Source organism: Bombus terrestris, chromosome 9 (genome assembly GCF_910591885.1).
Source record: "Bombus terrestris chromosome 9, iyBomTerr1.2, whole genome shotgun sequence".
Taxonomy (NCBI): domain Eukaryota; kingdom Metazoa; phylum Arthropoda; class Insecta; order Hymenoptera; family Apidae; genus Bombus; species Bombus terrestris.
In genome coordinates this window covers 16,945,664-16,963,242 of record NC_063277.1, presented here as the reverse complement: position 1 = coordinate 16,963,242, position 17,579 = coordinate 16,945,664, and the positions used below count along the sequence as shown (strand labels likewise).

Here is a 17,579-nt window from a genome sequence, read left to right as displayed (position 1 = left end):
AACTAAGGACGATGTAATATATCGAGTAAAAGCATAATTCTTGAAAATTTCATCTTACTATGTTCATTTTTCTACAATACGATCTTCTTTACGTCGTTATTTCGATATATATTGATTTAATTCTACTTGCAATAGAAATTTAGCTAGCATAAGGATTTAACGTGAAAATAACGAAATTGAGGAATTTCGAATTAAAGAACTAAGGACGATGTAATATATCGAGTAAAAGCATAATTCTTGAAAATTTCATCTTACTATGTTCATTTTTCTACAATACGATCTTCTTTACGTCGTTATTTCGATATATATTGATTTAATTCTACTTGCAATAGAAATTTAGCATAAGGATTTAACGTGAAAATAACGAAATTGAGGAATTTCGAATTAAAGAACTAAGGACGATGTAATATATCGAGTAAAAGCATAATTCTTGAAAATTTCATCTTACTATGTTCATTTTTCTACAATACGATCTTCTTTACGTCGTTATTTCGAAATATATTGATTTAATTCTACTTGCAATAGAAATTTAGCATAAGGATTTAACGTGAAAATAACGAAATTGAGGAATTTCGAATTAAAGAACTAAGGACGATGTAATATATCGAGTAAAAGCATAATTCTTGAAAATTTCATCTTACTATGTTCATTTTTCTACAATACGATCTTCTTTACGTCGTTATTTCGATATATAATGATTTAATTCTACTTGCAATAGAAATTTAGCATAAGGATTTAACGTGAAAATAACGAAATTGAGGAATTTCGAATTAAAGAACTAAGGACGATGTAATATATCGAGTAAAAGCATAATTCTTGAAAATTTCATCTTACTATGTTCATTTTTCTACAATACGATCTTCTTTACGTCGTTATTTCGAAATATATTGATTTAATTCTACTTGCAATAGAAATTTAGCATAAGGATTTAACGTGAAAATAACGAAATTGAGGAATTTCGAATTAAAGAACTAAGGACGATGTAATATATCGAGTAAAAGCATAATTCTTGAAAATTTCATCTTACTATGTTCATTTTTCTACAATACGATCTTCTTTACGTCGTTATTTCGATATATATTGATTTAATTCTACTTGCAATAGAAATTTAGCATAAGGATTTAACGTGAAAATAACGAAATTGAGGAATTTCGAATTAAAGAACTAAGGACGATGTAATATATCGAGTAAAAGCATAATTCTTGAAAATTTCATCTTACTATGTTCATTTTTCTACAATACGATCTTCTTTACGTCGTTATTTCGAAATATATTGATTTAATTCTACTTGCAATAGAAATTTAGCATAAGGATTTAACGTGAAAATAACGAAATTGAGGAATTTCGAATTAAAGAACTAAGGACGATGTAATATATCGAGTAAAAGCATAATTCTTGAAAATTTCATCTTACTATGTTCATTTTTCTACAATACGATCTTCTTTACGTCGTTATTTCGATATATAATGATTTAATTCTACTTGCAATAGAAATTTAGCATAAGGATTTAACGTGAAAATAACGAAATTGAGGAATTTCGAATTAAAGAACTAAGGACGATGTAATATATCGAGTAAAAGCATAATTCTTGAAAATTTCATCTTACTATGTTCATTTTTCTACAATACGATCTTCTTTACGTCGTTATTTCGAAATATATTGATTTAATTCTACTTGCAATAGAAATTTAGCATAAGGATTTAACGTGAAAATAACGAAATTGAGGAATTTCGAATTAAAGAACTAAGGACGATGTAATATATCGAGTAAAAGCATAATTCTTGAAAATTTCATCTTACTATGTTCATTTTTCTACAATACGATCTTCTTTACGTCGTTATTTCGAAATATATTGATTTAATTCTACTTGCAATAGAAATTTAGCATAAGGATTTAACGTGAAAATAACGAAATTGAGGAATTTCGAATTAAAGAACTAAGGACGATGTAATATATCGAGTAAAAGCATAATTCTTGAAAATTTCATCTTACTATGTTCATTTTTCTACAATACGATCTTCTTTACGTCGTTATTTCGATATATATTGATTTAATTCTACTTGCAATAGAAATTTAGCATAAGGATTTAACGTGAAAATAACGAAATTGAGGAATTTCGAATTAAAGAACTAAGGACGATGTAATATATCGAGTAAAAGCATAATTCTTGAAAATTTCATCTTACTATGTTCATTTTTCTACAATACGATCTTCTTTACGTCGTTATTTCGAAATATATTGATTTAATTCTACTTGCAATAGAAATTTAGCATAAGGATTTAACGTGAAAATAACGAAATTGAGGAATTTCGAATTAAAGAACTAAGGACGATGTAATATATCGAGTAAAAGCATAATTCTTGAAAATTTCATCTTACTATGTTCATTTTTCTACAATACGATCTTCTTTACGTCGTTATTTCGATATATAATGATTTAATTCTACTTGCAATAGAAATTTAGCATAAGGATTTAACGTGAAAATAACGAAATTGAGGAATTTCGAATTAAAGAACTAAGGACGATGTAATATATCGAGTAAAAGCATAATTCTTGAAAATTTCATCTTACTATGTTCATTTTTCTACAATACGATCTTCTTTACGTCGTTATTTCGAAATATATTGATTTAATTCTACTTGCAATAGAAATTTAGCATAAGGATTTAACGTGAAAATAACGAAATTGAGGAATTTCGAATTAAAGAACTAAGGACGATGTAATATATCGAGTAAAAGCATAATTCTTGAAAATTTCATCTTACTATGTTCATTTTTCTACAATACGATCTTCTTTACGTCGTTATTTCGAAATATATTGATTTAATTCTACTTGCAATAGAAATTTAGCATAAGGATTTAACGTGAAAATAACGAAATTGAGGAATTTCGAATTAAAGAACTAACGACGATGTAATATATCGAGTAAAAGCATAATTCTTGAAAATTTCATCTTACTATGTTCATTTTTCTACAATACGATCTTCTTTACGTCGTTATTTCGAAATATATTGATTTAATTCTACTTGCAATAGAAATTTAGCATAAGGATTTAACGTGAAAATAACGAAATTGAGGAATTTCGAATTAAAGAACTAACGACGATGTAATATATCGAGTAAAAGCATAATTCTTGAAAATTTCATCTTACTATGTTCATTTTTCTACAATACGATCTTCTTTACGTCGTTATTTCGATATATAATGATTTAATTCTACTTGCAATAGAAATTTAGCATAAGGATTTAACGTGAAAATAACGAAATTGAGGAATTTCGAATTAAAGAACTAAGGACGATGTAATATATCGAGTAAAAGCATAATTCTTGAAAATTTCATCTTACTATGTTCATTTTTCTACAATACGATCTTCTTTACGTCGTTATTTCGAAATATATTGATTTAATTCTACTTGCAATAGAAATTTAGCATAAGGATTTAACGTGAAAATAACGAAATTGAGGAATTTCGAATTAAAGAACTAAGGACGATGTAATATATCGAGTAAAAGCATAATTCTTGAAAATTTCATCTTACTATGTTCATTTTTCTACAATACGATCTTCTTTACGTCGTTATTTCGAAATATATTGATTTAATTCTACTTGCAATAGAAATTTAGCATAAGGATTTAACGTGAAAATAACGAAATTGAGGAATTTCGAATTAAAGAACTAAGGACGATGTAATATATCGAGTAAAAGCATAATTCTTGAAAATTTCATCTTACTATGTTCATTTTTCTACAATACGATCTTCTTTACGTCGTTATTTCGATATATAATGATTTAATTCTACTTGCAATAGAAATTTAGCATAAGGATTTAACGTGAAAATAACGAAATTGAGGAATTTCGAATTAAAGAACTAAGGACGATGTAATATATCGAGTAAAAGCATAATTCTTGAAAATTTCATCTTACTATGTTCATTTTTCTACAATACGATCTTCTTTACGTCGTTATTTCGAAATATATTGATTTAATTCTACTTGCAATAGAAATTTAGCATAAGGATTTAACGTGAAAATAACGAAATTGAGGAATTTCGAATTAAAGAACTAAGGACGATGTAATATATCGAGTAAAAGCATAATTCTTGAAAATTTCATCTTACTATGTTCATTTTTCTACAATACGATCTTCTTTACGTCGTTATTTCGAAATATATTGATTTAATTCTACTTGCAATAGAAATTTAGCATAAGGATTTAACGTGAAAATAACGAAATTGAGGAATTTCGAATTAAAGAACTAAGGACGATGTAATATATCGAGTAAAAGCATAATTCTTGAAAATTTCATCTTACTATGTTCATTTTTCTACAATACGATCTTCTTTACGTCGTTATTTCGATATATATTGATTTAATTCTACTTGCAATAGAAATTTAGCATAAGGATTTAACGTGAAAATAACGAAATTGAGGAATTTCGAATTAAAGAACTAAGGACGATGTAATATATCGAGTAAAAGCATAATTCTTGAAAATTTCATCTTACTATGTTCATTTTTCTACAATACGATCTTCTTTACGTCGTTATTTCGATATATATTGATTTAATTCTACTTGCAATAGAAATTTAGCATAAGGATTTAACGTGAAAATAACGAAATTGAGGAATTTCGAATTAAAGAACTAAGGACGATGTAATATATCGAGTAAAAGCATAATTCTTGAAAATTTCATCTTACTATGTTCATTTTTCTACAATACGATCTTCTTTACGTCGTTATTTCGAAATATATTGATTTAATTCTACTTGCAATAGAAATTTAGCATAAGGATTTAACGTGAAAATAACGAAATTGAGGAATTTCGAATTAAAGAACTAAGGACGATGTAATATATCGAGTAAAAGCATAATTCTTGAAAATTTCATCTTACTATGTTCATTTTTCTACAATACGATCTTCTTTACGTCGTTATTTCGATATATAATGATTTAATTCTACTTGCAATAGAAATTTAGCATAAGGATTTAACGTGAAAATAACGAAATTGAGGAATTTCGAATTAAAGAACTAAGGACGATGTAATATATCGAGTAAAAGCATAATTCTTGAAAATTTCATCTTACTATGTTCATTTTTCTACAATACGATCTTCTTTACGTCGTTATTTCGAAATATATTGATTTAATTCTACTTGCAATAGAAATTTAGCATAAGGATTTAACGTGAAAATAACGAAATTGAGGAATTTCGAATTAAAGAACTAAGGACGATGTAATATATCGAGTAAAAGCATAATTCTTGAAAATTTCATCTTACTATGTTCATTTTTCTACAATACGATCTTCTTTACGTCGTTATTTCGATATATATTGATTTAATTCTACTTGCAATAGAAATTTAGCATAAGGATTTAACGTGAAAATAACGAAATTGAGGAATTTCGAATTAAAGAACTAAGGACGATGTAATATATCGAGTAAAAGCATAATTCTTGAAAATTTCATCTTACTATGTTCATTTTTCTACAATACGATCTTCTTTACGTCGTTATTTCGAAATATATTGATTTAATTCTACTTGCAATAGAAATTTAGCATAAGGATTTAACGTGAAAATAACGAAATTGAGGAATTTCGAATTAAAGAACTAAGGACGATGTAATATATCGAGTAAAAGCATAATTCTTGAAAATTTCATCTTACTATGTTCATTTTTCTACAATACGATCTTCTTTACGTCGTTATTTCGATATATAATGATTTAATTCTACTTGCAATAGAAATTTAGCATAAGGATTTAACGTGAAAATAACGAAATTGAGGAATTTCGAATTAAAGAACTAAGGACGATGTAATATATCGAGTAAAAGCATAATTCTTGAAAATTTCATCTTACTATGTTCATTTTTCTACAATACGATCTTCTTTACGTCGTTATTTCGAAATATATTGATTTAATTCTACTTGCAATAGAAATTTAGCATAAGGATTTAACGTGAAAATAACGAAATTGAGGAATTTCGAATTAAAGAACTAAGGACGATGTAATATATCGAGTAAAAGCATAATTCTTGAAAATTTCATCTTACTATGTTCATTTTTCTACAATACGATCTTCTTTACGTCGTTATTTCGAAATATATTGATTTAATTCTACTTGCAATAGAAATTTAGCATAAGGATTTAACGTGAAAATAACGAAATTGAGGAATTTCGAATTAAAGAACTAAGGACGATGTAATATATCGAGTAAAAGCATAATTCTTGAAAATTTCATCTTACTATGTTCATTTTTCTACAATACGATCTTCTTTACGTCGTTATTTCGATATATATTGATTTAATTCTACTTGCAATAGAAATTTAGCATAAGGATTTAACGTGAAAATAACGAAATTGAGGAATTTCGAATTAAAGAACTAAGGACGATGTAATATATCGAGTAAAAGCATAATTCTTGAAAATTTCATCTTACTATGTTCATTTTTCTACAATACGATCTTCTTTACGTCGTTATTTCGAAATATATTGATTTAATTCTACTTGCAATAGAAATTTAGCATAAGGATTTAACGTGAAAATAACGAAATTGAGGAATTTCGAATTAAAGAACTAAGGACGATGTAATATATCGAGTAAAAGCATAATTCTTGAAAATTTCATCTTACTATGTTCATTTTTCTACAATACGATCTTCTTTACGTCGTTATTTCGATATATAATGATTTAATTCTACTTGCAATAGAAATTTAGCATAAGGATTTAACGTGAAAATAACGAAATTGAGGAATTTCGAATTAAAGAACTAAGGACGATGTAATATATCGAGTAAAAGCATAATTCTTGAAAATTTCATCTTACTATGTTCATTTTTCTACAATACGATCTTCTTTACGTCGTTATTTCGAAATATATTGATTTAATTCTACTTGCAATAGAAATTTAGCATAAGGATTTAACGTGAAAATAACGAAATTGAGGAATTTCGAATTAAAGAACTAAGGACGATGTAATATATCGAGTAAAAGCATAATTCTTGAAAATTTCATCTTACTATGTTCATTTTTCTACAATACGATCTTCTTTACGTCGTTATTTCGAAATATATTGATTTAATTCTACTTGCAATAGAAATTTAGCATAAGGATTTAACGTGAAAATAACGAAATTGAGGAATTTCGAATTAAAGAACTAACGACGATGTAATATATCGAGTAAAAGCATAATTCTTGAAAATTTCATCTTACTATGTTCATTTTTCTACAATACGATCTTCTTTACGTCGTTATTTCGAAATATATGATTTAATTCTACTTGCAATAGAAATTTAGCATAAGGATTTAACGTGAAAATAACGAAATTGAGGAATTTCGAATTAAAGAACTAACGACGATCTAATATATCGAGTAAAAGCATAATTCTTGAAAATTTCATCTTACTATGTTCATTTTTCTACAATTTGATCTTCTTTACGTCGTTATTTCGAAATATATTGATTTAATTCTACTTGCAATAGAAATTTAGCATAAGGATTTAACGTGAAAATAACGAAATTGAGGAATTTCGAATTAAAGAACTAACGACGATGTAATATATCGAGTAAAAGCATAATTCTTGAAAATTTCATCTTACTATGTTCATTTTTCTACAATACGATCTTCTTTACGTCGTTATTTCGAAATATATTGATTTAATTCTACTTGCAATAGAAATTTAGCATAAGGATTTAACGTGAAAATAACGAAATTGAGGAATTTCGAATTAAAGAACTAACGACGATGTAATATATCGAGTAAAAGCATAATTCTTGAAAATTTCATCTTACTATGTTCATTTTTCTACAATTCGATCTTCTTTACGTCGTTATTTCGAAATATATTGATTTAATTCTACTTGCAATAGAAATTTAGCATAAGGATTTAACGTGAAAATAACGAAATTGAGGAATTTCGAATTAAAGAACTAACGACGATGTAATATATCGAGTAAAAGCATAATTCTTGAAAATTTCATCTTACTATGTTCATTTTTCTACAATACGATCTTCTTTACGTCGTTATTTCGAAATATATTGATTTAATTCTACTTGCAATAGAAATTTAGCATAAGGATTTAACGTGAAAATAACGAAATTGAGGAATTTCGAATTAAAGAACTAACGACGATGTAATATATCGAGTAAAAGCATAATTCTTGAAAATTTCATCTTACTATGTTCATTTTTCTACAATACGATCTTCTTTACGTCGTTATTTCGAAATATATTGATTTAATTCTACTTGCAATAGAAATTTAGCATAAGGATTTAACGTGAAAATAACGAAATTGAGGAATTTCGAATTAAAGAACTAACGACGATGTAATATATCGAGTAAAAGCATAATTCTTGAAAATTTCATCTTACTATGTTCATTTTTCTACAATTCGATCTTCTTTACGTCGTTATTTCGAAATATATTGATTTAATTCTACTTGCAATAGAAATTTAGCATAAGGATTTAACGTGAAAATAACGAAATTGAGGAATTTCGAATTAAAGAACTAACGACGATGTAATATATCGAGTAAAAGCATAATTCTTGAAAATTTCATCTTACTATGTTCATTTTTCTACAATACGATCTTCTTTACGTCGTTATTTCGAAATATATTGATTTAATTCTACTTGCAATAGAAATTTAGCATAAGGATTTAACGTGAAAATAACGAAATTGAGGAATTTCGAATTAAAGAACTAACGACGATGTAATATATCGAGTAAAAGCATAATTCTTGAAAATTTCATCTTACTATGTTCATTTTTCTACAATTCGATCTTCTTTACGTCGTTATTTCGAAATATATTGATTTAATTCTACTTGCAATAGAAATTTAGCATAAGGATTTAACGTGAAAATAACGAAATTGAGGAATTTCGAATTAAAGAACTAACGACGATGTAATATATCGAGTAAAAGCATAATTCTTGAAAATTTCATCTTACTATGTTCATTTTTCTACAATACGATCTTCTTTACGTCGTTATTTCGAAATATATTGATTTAATTCTACTTGCAATAGAAATTTAGCATAAGGATTTAACGTGAAAATAACGAAATTGAGGAATTTCGAATTAAAGAACTAAGGACGATGTAATATATCGAGTAAAAGCATAATTCTTGAAAATTTCATCTTACTATGTTCATTTTTCTACAATACGATCTTCTTTACGTCGTTATTTCGAAATATATTGATTTAATTCTACTTGCAATAGAAATTTAGCATAAGGATTTAACGTGAAAATAACGAAATTGAGGAATTTCGAATTAAAGAACTAAGGACGATGTAATATATCGAGTAAAAGCATAATTCTTGAAAATTTCATCTTACTATGTTCATTTTTCTACAATACGATCTTCTTTACGTCGTTATTTCGAAATATATTGATTTAATTCTACTTGCAATAGAAATTTAGCATAAGGATTTAACGTGAAAATAACGAAATTGAGGAATTTCGAATTAAAGAACTAAGGACGATGTAATATATCGAGTAAAAGCATAATTCTTGAAAATTTCATCTTACTATGTTCATTTTTCTACAATACGATCTTCTTTACGTCGTTATTTCGATATATAATGATTTAATTCTACTTGCAATAGAAATTTAGCATAAGGATTTAACGTGAAAATAACGAAATTGAGGAATTTCGAATTAAAGAACTAAGGACGATGTAATATATCGAGTAAAAGCATAATTCTTGAAAATTTCATCTTACTATGTTCATTTTTCTACAATACGATCTTCTTTACGTCGTTATTTCGAAATATATTGATTTAATTCTACTTGCAATAGAAATTTAGCATAAGGATTTAACGTGAAAATAACGAAATTGAGGAATTTCGAATTAAAGAACTAAGGACGATGTAATATATCGAGTAAAAGCATAATTCTTGAAAATTTCATCTTACTATGTTCATTTTTCTACAATACGATCTTCTTTACGTCGTTATTTCGAAATATATTGATTTAATTCTACTTGCAATAGAAATTTAGCATAAGGATTTAACGTGAAAATAACGAAATTGAGGAATTTCGAATTAAAGAACTAACGACGATCTAATATATCGAGTAAAAGCATAATTCTTGAAAATTTCATCTTACTATGTTCATTTTTCTACAATTTGATCTTCTTTACGTCGTTATTTCGAAATATATTGATTTAATTCTACTTGCAATAGAAATTTAGCATAAGGATTTAACGTGAAAATAACGAAATTGAGGAATTTCGAATTAAAGAACTAACGACGATGTAATATATCGAGTAAAAGCATAATTCTTGAAAATTTCATCTTACTATGTTCATTTTTCTACAATACGATCTTCTTTACGTCGTTATTTCGAAATATATTGATTTAATTCTACTTGCAATAGAAATTTAGCATAAGGATTTAACGTGAAAATAACGAAATTGAGGAATTTCGAATTAAAGAACTAACGACGATGTAATATATCGAGTAAAAGCATAATTCTTGAAAATTTCATCTTACTATGTTCATTTTTCTACAATTCGATCTTCTTTACGTCGTTATTTCGAAATATATTGATTTAATTCTACTTGCAATAGAAATTTAGCATAAGGATTTAACGTGAAAATAACGAAATTGAGGAATTTCGAATTAAAGAACTAACGACGATGTAATATATCGAGTAAAAGCATAATTCTTGAAAATTTCATCTTACTATGTTCATTTTTCTACAATACGATCTTCTTTACGTCGTTATTTCGAAATATATTGATTTAATTCTACTTGCAATAGAAATTTAGCATAAGGATTTAACGTGAAAATAACGAAATTGAGGAATTTCGAATTAAAGAACTAACGACGATGTAATATATCGAGTAAAAGCATAATTCTTGAAAATTTCATCTTACTATGTTCATTTTTCTACAATACGATCTTCTTTACGTCGTTATTTCGAAATATATTGATTTAATTCTACTTGCAATAGAAATTTAGCATAAGGATTTAACGTGAAAATAACGAAATTGAGGAATTTCGAATTAAAGAACTAACGACGATGTAATATATCGAGTAAAAGCATAATTCTTGAAAATTTCATCTTACTATGTTCATTTTTCTACAATTCGATCTTCTTTACGTCGTTATTTCGAAATATATTGATTTAATTCTACTTGCAATAGAAATTTAGCATAAGGATTTAACGTGAAAATAACGAAATTGAGGAATTTCGAATTAAAGAACTAACGACGATGTAATATATCGAGTAAAAGCATAATTCTTGAAAATTTCATCTTACTATGTTCATTTTTCTACAATACGATCTTCTTTACGTCGTTATTTCGAAATATATTGATTTAATTCTACTTGCAATAGAAATTTAGCATAAGGATTTAACGTGAAAATAACGAAATTGAGGAATTTCGAATTAAAGAACTAACGACGATGTAATATATCGAGTAAAAGCATAATTCTTGAAAATTTCATCTTACTATGTTCATTTTTCTACAATTCGATCTTCTTTACGTCGTTATTTCGAAATATATTGATTTAATTCTACTTGCAATAGAAATTTAGCATAAGGATTTAACGTGAAAATAACGAAATTGAGGAATTTCGAATTAAAGAACTAACGACGATGTAATATATCGAGTAAAAGCATAATTCTTGAAAATTTCATCTTACTATGTTCATTTTTCTACAATACGATCTTCTTTACGTCGTTATTTCGAAATATATTGATTTAATTCTACTTGCAATAGAAATTTAGCATAAGGATTTAACGTGAAAATAACGAAATTGAGGAATTTCGAATTAAAGAACTAACGACGATCTAATATATCGAGTAAAAGCATAATTCTTGAAAATTTCATCTTACTATGTTCATTTTTCTACAATTCGATCTTCTTTACGTCGTTATTTCGAAATATATTGATTTAATTCTACTTGCAATAGAAATTTAGCATAAGGATTTAACGTGAAAATAACGAAATTGAGGAATTTCGAATTAAAGAACTAACGACGATGTAATATATCGAGTAAAAGCATAATTCTTGAAAATTTCATCTTACTATGTTCATTTTTCTACAATACGATCTTCTTTACGTCGTTATTTCGAAATATATTGATTTAATTCTACTTGCAATAGAAATTTAGCATAAGGATTTAACGTGAAAATAACGAAATTGAGGAATTTCGAATTAAAGAACTAACGACGATGTAATATATCGAGTAAAAGCATAATTCTTGAAAATTTCATCTTACTATGTTCATTTTTCTACAATACGATCTTCTTTACGTCGTTATTTCGAAATATATTGATTTAATTCTACTTGCAATAGAAATTTAGCATAAGGATTTAACGTGAAAATAACGAAATTGAGGAATTTCGAATTAAAGAACTAACGACGATGTAATATATCGAGTAAAAGCATAATTCTTGAAAATTTCATCTTACTATGTTCATTTTTCTACAATACGATCTTCTTTACGTCGTTATTTCGAAATATATTGATTTAATTCTACTTGCAATAGAAATTTAGCATAAGGATTTAACGTGAAAATAACGAAATTGAGGAATTTCGAATTAAAGAACTAAGGACGATGTAATATATCGAGTAAAAGCATAATTCTTGAAAATTTCATCTTACTATGTTCATTTTTCTACAATACGATCTTCTTTACGTCGTTATTTCGAAATATATTGATTTAATTCTACTTGCAATAGAAATTTAGCATAAGGATTTAACGTGAAAATAACGAAATTGAGGAATTTCGAATTAAAGAACTAACGACGATCTAATATATCGAGTAAAAGCATAATTCTTGAAAATTTCATCTTACTATGTTCATTTTTCTACAATACGATCTTCTTTACGTCGTTATTTCGAAATATATTGATTTAATTCTACTTGCAATAGAAATTTAGCATAAGGATTTAACGTGAAAATAACGAAATTGAGGAATTTCGAATTAAAGAACTAACGACGATGTAATATATCGAGTAAAAGCATAATTCTTGAAAATTTCATCTTACTATGTTCATTTTTCTACAATACGATCTTCTTTACGTCGTTATTTCGAAATATATTGATTTAATTCTACTTGCAATAGAAATTTAGCATAAGGATTTAACGTGAAAATAACGAAATTGAGGAATTTCGAATTAAAGAACTAACGATGATCTAATATATCGAGTAAAAGCATAATTCTTGAAAATTTCATCTTACTATGTTCATTTTTCTACAATACGATCTTCTTTACGTCGTTATTTCGAAATATATTGATTTAATTCTACTTGCAATAGAAATTTAGCATAAGGATTTAACGTGAAAATAACGAAATTGAGGAATTTCGAATTAAAGAACTAACGACGATGTAATATATCGAGTAAAAGCATAATTCTTGAAAATTTCATCTTACTATGTTCATTTTTCTACAATACGATCTTCTTTACGTCGTTATTTCGAAATATATTGATTTAATTCTACTTGCAATAGAAATTTAGCATAAGGATTTAACGTGAAAATAACGAAATTGAGGAATTTCGAATTAAAGAACTAACGACGATGTAATATATCGAGTAAAAGCATAATTCTTGAAAATTTCATCTTACTATGTTCATTTTTCTACAATACGATCTTCTTTACGTCGTTATTTCGAAATATAATGATTTAATTCTACTTGCAATAGAAATTTAGCATAAGGATTTAACGTGAAAATAACGAAATTGAGGAATTTCGAATTAAAGAAATAACGACGATGTAATATATCGAGTAAAAGCATAATTCTTGAAAATTTCATCTTACTATGTTCATTTTTCTACAATACGATCTTCTTTACGTCGTTATTTCGAAATATATTTTGTGATATGACTAACTGATTAATTAAGTTCGTTTTTGTAGATTGGTGGGAAATAAATGGATTAAGCCGAAACGATCATCGGGACTAGGATTTTTTTTCTTCTTATCCTATATGCCTTTTTTATTTCGATAGACACGTTCTGCGATTTAACGATGTCAATAAATTTGAAAGCTGCTCGAAAGTTGCCCGATTTTTGCTCGTTGATCGAGCATAAATCAGAAAACAACATCAGTTTACGAAATTGATCGAAATATTTGAAATTGTACTCGAGTAAGCAAACTACAAAATAACAATCAACAGTCAACAATTAACGATTAACTATCAAGAGTTAATAATCACGTCTCTTTAATTGTGTTTGCTTCGCTTTCGCACTTCGCACCTCGGGGCAGAATGAATCTTTGGTTCGAAACCAAACGGTTTCTTTTCTTTGTTGTCCATCGATATCTCCACTACTCACGTATTTATTAGATATCCGCGAATATTCGGTGAAAAGACCGTAGGGATATCGATGGTACGTTAAGCATGTCGGTCTTACGCTTTGAAGGTATAGCGCTTTGTGTCGCGAAGCCGTTGGAAAGTTCCGTGGTCGAGTGTCGCCGCAGCTTCTTGCACGAAGCTCGAGACAAGGAATTTCAAAGGCGAGAGAAGCCACGTAATTCATCGTTAACGAAATTATCAATTCCTATTTATCCAAATTCCTATTTTCGTGGATACAGACGAAAAATCGAAAGTGGAACTTAGTTGCGTCGTCTAAATGCGAATCGAGGAATACTTTATCTCTTACAGCTCTCTTTGCATACCGATAAATTTTGTAAATTCGTTCACGTTCGGAGATCTCTTATAAATACACGAACACGTGCACGGTCTACCGATCGAAAGCAGAAAATTATAAGAAACGTAGAAAAGATTTTTGTAACAAAATCTACGACGCCGGAAGTTGTCGAGATCGGGATTGAGCGTAGAAAGCGCGCGGACGCCGATCTTTTTCTCTTCTCCTCCGGCGCGTAGCTGGCAAAACACGCTCGGCTGCGGTTAACCATTCAATCGTCGAATACATCACGATCATTAACCGCGTCTGTATCGATTTCTTTCAGAAACCACGCGATTGGACCGGGGAAATCGATCCGGTGACATCGAAGAAGGACAAGACGAATCGCTTCATCGAAAACGAGAAGGGAGTTCAACGGGACAACGGTCGTACTTCTCGCCCTCCAAACGGCACTTACATCCCGTTAGGGTGCCCCCAAAAACAGGAACGTCCATGGCAAGTCTCGAAATTCTCGCGAGTCGCTCCGGCTGGTTTCGAGAGTGATATGTCTGATGACTCGGACGTGATGGAGCTGTGGTAAATCGAAAGAACCGGCCGTACATTTCTTCCTTTTTTCTATCGAGATACGCTTTCATTTATTTCATGTAATTTTGTAGAAGTTAGAAATGCGGCGGTTTGAACAATCGCAACGTCTTGCTCTTTCTCTATGAAGCGGAAAACAGGCAATTCACCGTAGTTGATCGATGTAGATCCATAAATTCGCGACATCGTTGGCCCGGTAATCGAACACGGAGATATTTATTATATTTATGAGCTACTTACGGGAACACATTTCCCAGCGTACTTACGGTGTCTCTGTAGAAAAGCCTTGGATGGAAGTGAGCCACTCCGTAGTAATTTATGCCGTCATATCGGCTACTTTTCGTTCGCTCTAAATTCACGCTAAAACCGGTCGTTCGTTTGCCACTCGCGAATCGATGCCTCGGCCAATCTCACCAATTACAATTACGAACAATTTGAATTGCTAAATTTTGTCGAACTAAAAATTAAAGCAACGAAGAAGAAGTCAGAAAGATGAGAGAAGCGAACGATAAAATAGATTTATAAGGGGGAATAAGTTGAAAAATTCGGGTAAATCAAGGTGTACTTTTTCTGGAGAAACTTTCGCCAAGATCGATTCTATCGCACGAAATCGTTGGTTTGTTCTCTCAAAGACGGACAATCACGCACTCGGAGCAAACAGTCGTTCTATGCCGACGGATGACACGCGATCAATTTGTGTCGGAACACGATTCGATGGGTGATCGTGTATAGATAAACGATTATGTACTGCGACGAACAGCTAAAATCACGACAGGACGCTCGAGTCGCAGAAGGTCGATTATCGCGTGTTTCAGAGTTTGCCGAGTTAAAGTTAAAATGTCTTTTTAACCGATAAAAAGTCGCGTTTAATACATAGATATTTAAATAAAAATATAAACATTATGTAGCAATCAAAAAACCAAGGAAACAAAAATAGTAATAGATAGGAACCGAGAACGAAGTATTTTCAAGATATTTTAACGAGGTTAAACAAAAATGCTATAGATTTAATGTGTTACCATTATTTCGAAATTAGTCGGGTGATTCAAGGAATAAATATGCCACTTAAATGCGCATCAGACATGGAATTGGCGAATACGCGTTTGTCGTAGGATAAACGGACTATAGAATCACGTACGATTTACTAATTTCAATATTTATTCGCTTTCTAATGCACCCGAAATGGCAGTGAAAAAGGAAGAGACCCATCCCATGGTCGTCTCGTATTCCGGTTTTCCGCTTCGATTCTTATCAAACCACTGACAACCTTTGATCTCGTTAAATTGCTTCCGTTTAATATATGCTCGATCTTAAAAAAGGAAATTACAAACCAGGAAATGCAATAACCAGGAAAGGCAAAGCTCGTAAGAATCCAGACATCTTTGTCAATTTAGAGCAACAATGTATAAATGTACGAGTTAAAGTAAATTTAAAAAACTCGTAGATTAATAGAATTTCGTGAACAAGTGACTTTGAAAAATCGATTCTATCGTATCGTAATATTTTATGATATATATGTGTATGTATAAAGCTTTTTTAATTATAAATAAAAATGTAAAAATGTGAAATGAAATTTTGTCGAGATAACAAAGGCAAGCAAAGATACGGTAGAAAAGGTAAAAATAATATTTTGCTTCGACTATAAGCAGCAAGATAGTAAGTAAAGTCGATAGGTAGACAGATGAAAGATAATAACTGGAAAAGTTATCGAAACATGTTTTTGGAAATGATTGGCAACGTTCTTTTTTCTCGGCGATTTATTTATTTATCGCTTTATCGTTAATACATATTACGGTTTGACAGTGAATTCAAGTGACAGTGAACAGTAGTACAACATTCAGAACATTATCGTAGCGCACTCACGCTAGTGTGTTAGATTGAAAATTAAAATCGCTCCGTGTGAGAAAGATTCTACGTGCGTACGTACGTGTGTAATTACTCTCCTTGAACAGGTGTACATGATAGTACACATGACGGCGAAAGTATCGATGACAATCTCGTGTGCCGTATATGTACACACGTACGACGTCTGATCGTCTCCGCGTGTTATCCTCTTCGTAAATAGAAACAACGACAATCACCGTAATTACTTGCGCGTAACGAAAGAAAGAAGAAAAAAGAAAAAAGAAAAAAGAAAAAAGAAAAAAGAAAAAAGAAAAAAGAAAAAAGAAAAAAGAAAAAAGTAAAAATACGGAAGTCACGAAATTTCGCTGTGTTTTTCGTTAAACAGTTTTCTTTTTCCTTTCTTTTCTTCTTCTTTTTTTTTTATCTTTATACAATATGAAACTAAACAAAACTCGCACGATTTCGCTATATCTCGTCGTTGAATACTTTCTTTCTTTCTTTCTTTCTTTCTTTCTTTCTTTCTTTCTTTCTTTCTTTCTTTCTTTCTTTCTTTCTTTCTTTCTT

General features: G+C 28.9%; 1 protein-coding gene and 1 long non-coding RNA gene across 2 annotated transcripts in view; one reads left to right on the top strand and one right to left on the bottom strand.

The window, feature by feature from the left end:
- Positions 1-15,547, bottom strand: part of LOC100642458 (ammonium transporter Rh type A) — an 83,535-nt gene extending 67,988 nt beyond the window's left edge. The window contains exon 1 of the mRNA XM_020864346.2: positions 15,437-15,547. The gene's annotated coding sequence lies outside the window, so the exon portion shown is untranslated. The remainder of the gene's footprint in view (positions 1-15,436) is intronic.
- The window catches only part of LOC110119536, an 83,156-nt gene that overhangs the window by 65,118 nt on the left and 459 nt on the right, over positions 1-17,579 (top strand). The window contains exon 2 of the long non-coding RNA XR_002308007.2: positions 14,914-17,579. This exon is cut by the window's right edge and continues 459 nt beyond it. This is a non-coding gene — a long non-coding RNA (uncharacterized LOC110119536). The remainder of the gene's footprint in view (positions 1-14,913) is intronic.